Source organism: Malaclemys terrapin, chromosome 12 (assembly GCF_027887155.1).
Source record: "Malaclemys terrapin pileata isolate rMalTer1 chromosome 12, rMalTer1.hap1, whole genome shotgun sequence".
Classification (NCBI taxonomy): domain Eukaryota; kingdom Metazoa; phylum Chordata; order Testudines; family Emydidae; genus Malaclemys; species Malaclemys terrapin.
This window is the reverse complement of record NC_071516.1, coordinates 40,881,572-40,887,912: the sequence shown is the minus strand read 5'-3', so window position 1 is coordinate 40,887,912 and position 6,341 is coordinate 40,881,572. Positions and strand designations below refer to the sequence as shown.

Sequence of the window (6,341 nt, the reverse complement as noted above, 5' to 3'; positions counted from 1 at the left end):
GATCTAAGCTCTAGAAAGAAGGGAGCTCAGCACTGTCACCTATGGATGAAATGGGGCAAGAGGGGCCCTGCGGATGTGGAAGGACTCCATTGCTGAGGGAGCTCCCTGCCACTGTCTATTGGAGAGCAAAGGGAATTAACTGGATGGACCTGGCCTCATTGCATTTCAGTTACATGACAGTGTGGAGCATTTTGGTTAAAGTGCAGTTCAATTTTGAGTTTTGGGATGGGGGGGAGGTAAAGTGCAATTGACCTTGTTAGGAGCTAGAAGGACTTGACATTGAACGTGCTTGAAGTTGCCACGACAAACGACATTTGTCAGGCACAGTGAGACAAGGGAGCCTGGATAGAACTAGAAGAAGGAAAATAAGAGGGAAAAATGTGCTGCTTGTGCCTCTCAGGTGGTAAGGCCTTTGTCCAGAGCCTTAAGCACCACTGATCCCTTCCCAAGAGCTGAGCTGAGACTGTCGGATAGCGCCGTACTGTGGCTGTTGGGGCAGGTTGATGGCCATGGGTGGGAGAGATCAGCATTGGCAGCAGCTCCAAGGTGAGGGGTGGCACAGAGAGGCTGCACCAGCAGCTTCTCAGAGGCAGTGGATGGCTCAGGCAATGGATAGGAAAGGTGGCAACTGTGAGGGGACAGAAGGAGGCAGAGCTAGGCAGCTTGGACTGAAGCCACAGCAAGAACAGCAGCCAACCCAAGGGACACTGGTCCAGGCCTCCCTACCCAGCAAGGAAAGCTGAAATCACTGCAGCTGGGTTATGTAGTAGAGTAGCCCCTGGAGCACTGACCAGCTAAAATCCTTGGACTTCTCCAACCCAGGATGACTAATGGTGAGGGGGCAGCTGGGGAAGAGGGAATTGGCCAGAACTTGTCAGCCTCTTACACTGGCTAGAGGAGGACCGAGGTTGGGGCGGCTCTTAAAATACCCAGGGGGAATCTCACACCATAGAACTTCTTAATTTATTGATTGATGGTTTTACTAAATCCAGTCTGTTCTCTTCCTCCTGTCTGCCCACCGCAAATAAAGTTCTCTCCCTGGATTCAGTGCTTGCCAGTGGGGAAAAGTTTCCATCAAGGGTGCCAAGATGATGTACATCATTTCACAGGTTTCTGGGTGGGGGCTGAAGCCAGTGTGAGTAAAGTCTTGAAAGGAAGCCCATAGAAAAATTGAAGCCACTCCTTTAGGCTGCAGAAACTGCCTCACAGAGCGGGTCACATATCAAATGGCCTAATTGGTTTTCCTTGCTGGGTTTACTCAAAACTTGGAAAATTTCAACATTTCAAAGTATATATTCAGACTTTACTCTGTCAGTACTCAGGCAAAACTCCCATTGAATGTCCCTGAGTAAGGGTACTCTGTACAGAGGTTAAACCTGTCAACTAGAATTATTTCAGTCTCTCAGGAGCATATCCTGATTCACAGACAGAAATTATTAGAGTAATTGATGTAAAAGAGCCCATTTCCACCTCCCTTTTCTAAATCAATGGCATTGCTCATGGGGGATATTGCCTCTTTCTTACTCAGCCACGAAGAAGAGTCTTAAATCTGGATTAAAGAGGAAAGATTATTAATTTGGACTTCAGAGTAAATTTAAAAAAAAAAACAGACAAACTGGTGTCAGATTTTTTTAAGGTGATTAATCACCTAGTGGGATTTTCCAAAACATCTAGGTGAGTAACCTCCATTGATGTCAAGAACACTTAGGAGAAATGTCAATGTGTCTTCTATATTTGAATCTTTTTTAACCTTTGTCTTGTTCTATTTTCTAAAGGAAATGTCAGCTAAGGAGCCAGTAAGAGGAGGGAACTGCACAGCAGGAACAGAATTCATCTTGCTGGGGTTTGGAAGAGGTCCAGGGTTCCAGCTTGTCCCCTTTCTGATGTTCCTAGCAATGTACATGGTGCCTGTGCTGGGAAACACCATCCTGATCGTCATCATTAGAGCTGACTCTCATCTTCACACCCCCATGTACTTCTTCTTCATGAACCTGTCTCTCTTAGATCTCTGCTACTTGTCCACCATTGCCCCAAGAGCCATGATGAGTTTCCTAGCAGGGAGCAAAGCCATTTCCTACAATGGATGTGCCACTCAATTCTTATTCTTTGTTCTGTTCCTCACCACTGAAGCTTTTCTCCTTGCAGCGATGGCATTTGATCGATACTCCGCCATCTGCAACCAGCTCCAGTATCCCACCACCATGTCCAAGTGGGTTTTCATTCAGCTGGTGGTGGGATCAGCTGTGTGAATTCCATGGTGCAAACAGGCTTCACCTTTATGCTGCACTATTGTGGGTCTAATGAGATTGATCATTTCTTCTGTGATGGCCCTCCCTTGATTAGTCTGTCCAGCAGTGATACGTACATCAATAATCTTGTGATGTTTACCATACGCAGCCTCATCATAGCAAGCACTGCCCTGATTGTGCTTGTCTCCTACATCTATATCATCTCCACCATCCTCAGGATTCACTCTACTGAGGGCAGACAAAGAGCCTTCTCCACCTGCACCTCCCATATGATGGTTGTGACTTTATTTTATGGTACCAATGCTTTCATGTATGCCCAGCCCACTTGGATATTTTCTTTGTATCAAAGGAAAGTGGTGTCGGTGTTTTATACCCTTTTCATTCCCATGTTGAATCCTTCATCTACAGCCTTAGGAACAAGGACATAAAAGATGCGTTGAGAAAGCCTATGGGCAAGAAGTGCTTGAAAAAATAAACATTGTCCTTGAACATAGAGCTGAAATCCTGTGGGTTAAGTTATTGTGCAATACAACTGCATATTCTGACCAAATGTTCATTTTTTATGTGAGCACGTTTTTTCAGGTATAAACAAATCTTTGGGATCCACAGTATCTATCAGTCTATCTATCTTTTTTCCATGTGCCTGTCATTGGCTTTCTCTTTCTCTCTATCTCCACCTACCTGACTAGCTGACTTGTGGAACTCATTGTCTCTGGATATTATTCAGTTAAATATATTCTCAGAATTCTAAATTGTCTTTGATAGTCATAGGGATTTCATGGTTCAGGATGTGAATCATCTACTGTCTGAGTTAGTAATACATTTTTTCCATGATTTATAATACAATTGTTCTGCCTTTGAAACAGCTGATACTGGCCACCACTGGAGACAGGATGCTGCTGTTCCTATAATTTTCCAGAACACTGGCCATAGAACATATTTAAGACAATAATATATTTCTGTATATATTTCCATATTGTGACAGGGTCAGGCCAGATGGCTACAGAAGTGTGATAGAAGGTAGATATATTAGCGCTAGATTAAGCAGGTCCCTTTTCTCTGAGTAAGATAATGGGCTGTTTCAGAACCATCAGGAAGTTGCTGGAACCAATTAAGGTGGGCTAAATAGGACACCTGGAGCCAATTAAGAAGCTACCAGAATCAATTATAATAGGCAGGCTACTCCAGGCACCTGGTTTTAAAAAGGACCTCATTTCAGTTAGTGAGATGTGTGTGAGGAGCTCGGAGCAAGAGGCGCAAGAAGCTGATAGTGAGTAGGTGTACTGCTGGAGGACTGCGAAGTACAAGCATTACCAGACATCAGGAGGAAGGTCCTGTGGTGAGGATAAAGAAGGTTTTGGGAGACAGCCATGGGAAAGTAGCCCAGGGAGTTGTAGCTGTCACGCAGCTGTTACTAGAGACACTGTAGACCGTTGCAATCCATAGGGCCCTGGGCTGGAACCCGGAGTAGAGGGTGGGCCTGGGTCACCCCCCATCTCCCTCAACTCTCTATTTGAGACAAGAGGAGGTGATATGGACTGTGGGTCCCAGCAGTGGGGATGGTCCCTGGCCTATCCCTCGACCCACTAGGTGGGTCAGCAGAGACTGCAGGGATTGTTCTCCTCCCTTTCCCCATGCTGGCCAGTGATGAGGATAGCTGAGTGAACGGCAGATTTGAGCCACTAGCAAAAGTGGCCAAACTGAGGGCTGCTGTGAATCTCTGAGGTGAGCAAATCCACCAATAAGCACAGGACCCACCAAGGCAGAGGAGGAACTTTGTCACAATATTTACAGATACTTCGATAAGGAATCATCTCAGTCCAAATCCTTAGGTAATGTAAACTGGGTGAGCTAATCTGACTTCTGTGCGTCTACACGGATCTACACCAGCTGAAGATCCAGCCCTTTTTATTATCACTGATGTCCTGCTTGGGTAGCTGATTGGAAATGGTGAACAAAGTGACACACTTGTCTCAGATAATGGAAACTGATAGAGTCTATATTCAGTTGGATCACCTATGTACAATACTCCTATGTTGTGTCTTCAACACAGCTCAAAAAAGCAAGTGGCCTTGACTCCAAACTCACGCATATTTGTGTAATTAAGGAACCTTCACTTACCCAGGTGTAAAACAGCAGTGACACCATGGGAGTCAATGGGCCTGATCCCTCTATCAGTCAGCCTGATGTAAATCAGGAGTTGCTCTGCTGAAAAAATGCATTTACACTGTTCTAAACTTCTATAAATAAATAGAGAATCAGCCCCATTTGCTCTATATTTTAAGATGCAATAACCTTAATAAAACAAACAACTAAATAAACCTTTTCCCTTTTCATTTGGTGATGAAATGAAAACCACACTTCAAGTCCAATTCAGCAGCATGTTTTTGAGAATAACATCACCCTGACTTTAGGGGAGATTTCTGTGCATGATGTCTTTCCAAATTGAAGTTACTATGTGGATTTACCATGGAACTCCCAGTTTATTAACCTGCAAATTTAATTAATGAAATTTAGAAAATACCATATGCAAAAAAAAAAAAAAAATCTAAGTATGAAGAGAGAGGCATTTTGTCTGATTTCAGTATTTGAATTCCATTCTTCACTGCTGTTTGGCAAAGGACAAGCTAAGAGATTCTTTCTTTCTTTCACATCCCTCTTGCAAAAGATCAAAGGCCAGCATGTGGCACTCCCTCCCTCATTCATAAGCACTGATTTTAATGAGAGTTAGGTGCCTAAATATATTTTAAAATCTTGCCCTTCCTCATTTGAGGAGTCTTAGTGTTGTCAAATGGACTGTTAATGTCAGTAATTGCTACACAGTGAGAGTAAGAAGCTCACAATTCGGCCCTTATTTCATGGGGAGCAGAGAATCATGTGCTTGTGATGTGACTTTACTTTTGCTGATCAATTTGAGTGCAGTCATGCTGCCATTCAAGTCAATGTGAGTTTTACCAGTGATTTCAAAAGAAGGCGGGATAGCACTTATTATAAACAAAATGTCCGTGGCTATTCTCTTCACATCAGCTAACTGCATATGTTACTATCTGAGCCACAACATATTGTGCCAGTGTCAGAAACCAGGATGTGGAGGATCAGGACTAGTGGTCAGCACTGCCAGGCCAGGAACTGGAGAGAGAGGTTATATCTGGAGTCAGGATTCAAGAGCTGGTTTGGAACAAAGCAAGAATGGGGCTGGGAGTCAGGCTAGAACGAAGTGTGATGCTGTCTAAAGGGGAAGTTGGCTGTCTACACTAATGTGTTCACCACTGTTACAAAATTGTGATAAACCTTGTACAAAGTATGCCTTGTAAGGTATCATTGGAAAAGTAGTAATCTGCCGAGTATTATCATTTTATTATAATGTGTGTAACAACATTGTGTGTCGAGTTAGGAAATTTTACTATATGTTTATAACTCAAACATGTTATGTGTCTGAGAAACATCCACAAGCTAGCTCTTTAGGACTAACAAAGGAACTGCAAACAAGAGCGTCTGCATGCCATTCTCAAAATCACCTCAAATGGCATGGACACAAAAGGTGCAAACTAGAATTTGTAATTCATTTGATGAACTGATGGCAAAGCATGTACATCACTGAACTGCTTGAGTCCATGACACAGCAAGGATTTTTCTAGAAAAAGGGTCAAGATATAAAAAGGGAGAAAAAATGATCCTGGTCACCTCTTTCCTGCCCCATTTCTGGACTGGTGAATTCTGATAGGGGAAATTTTAAACAAAAGAACTAAGGTCCCTAAGAACTATTTGAGCAACTCAGAGAGACTTACAGAAAGCTAGCAGATTTAACATTCCTGCTGGCATTTTGGACTACCTTCTTTGACCCAACTATAATGTATTTTATTTGCTTTAACCTTTTAGTAACTCTCATTTTGTTTTCTTACTTAATAAATCTTTAGTTAGTTTACTAAAGTATTGACTACAGCATTGTCTTTGAAGTAAAGTCCTGAGCATCAATTGACCGGGGTAAGTGACTTGCCCTCTGGGGCTGGAAGAACCTAATGTGTGGTGATTTTTGATTTTAATAAGCGTTCATCACAGAAGTCCAGTTTGTCTGGGTGGTAACATAGGCTA

At 43.1% G+C, this 6,341-nt stretch overlaps 1 pseudogene; it reads left to right on the top strand.

Moving 5' to 3' along the window:
- Positions 1-1,778: 1,778 nt before the first annotated feature.
- Positions 1,779-2,742, top strand: LOC128845928 (olfactory receptor 12-like; annotated as a pseudogene).
- The last annotated feature ends 3,599 nt before the right edge of the window (positions 2,743-6,341 follow it).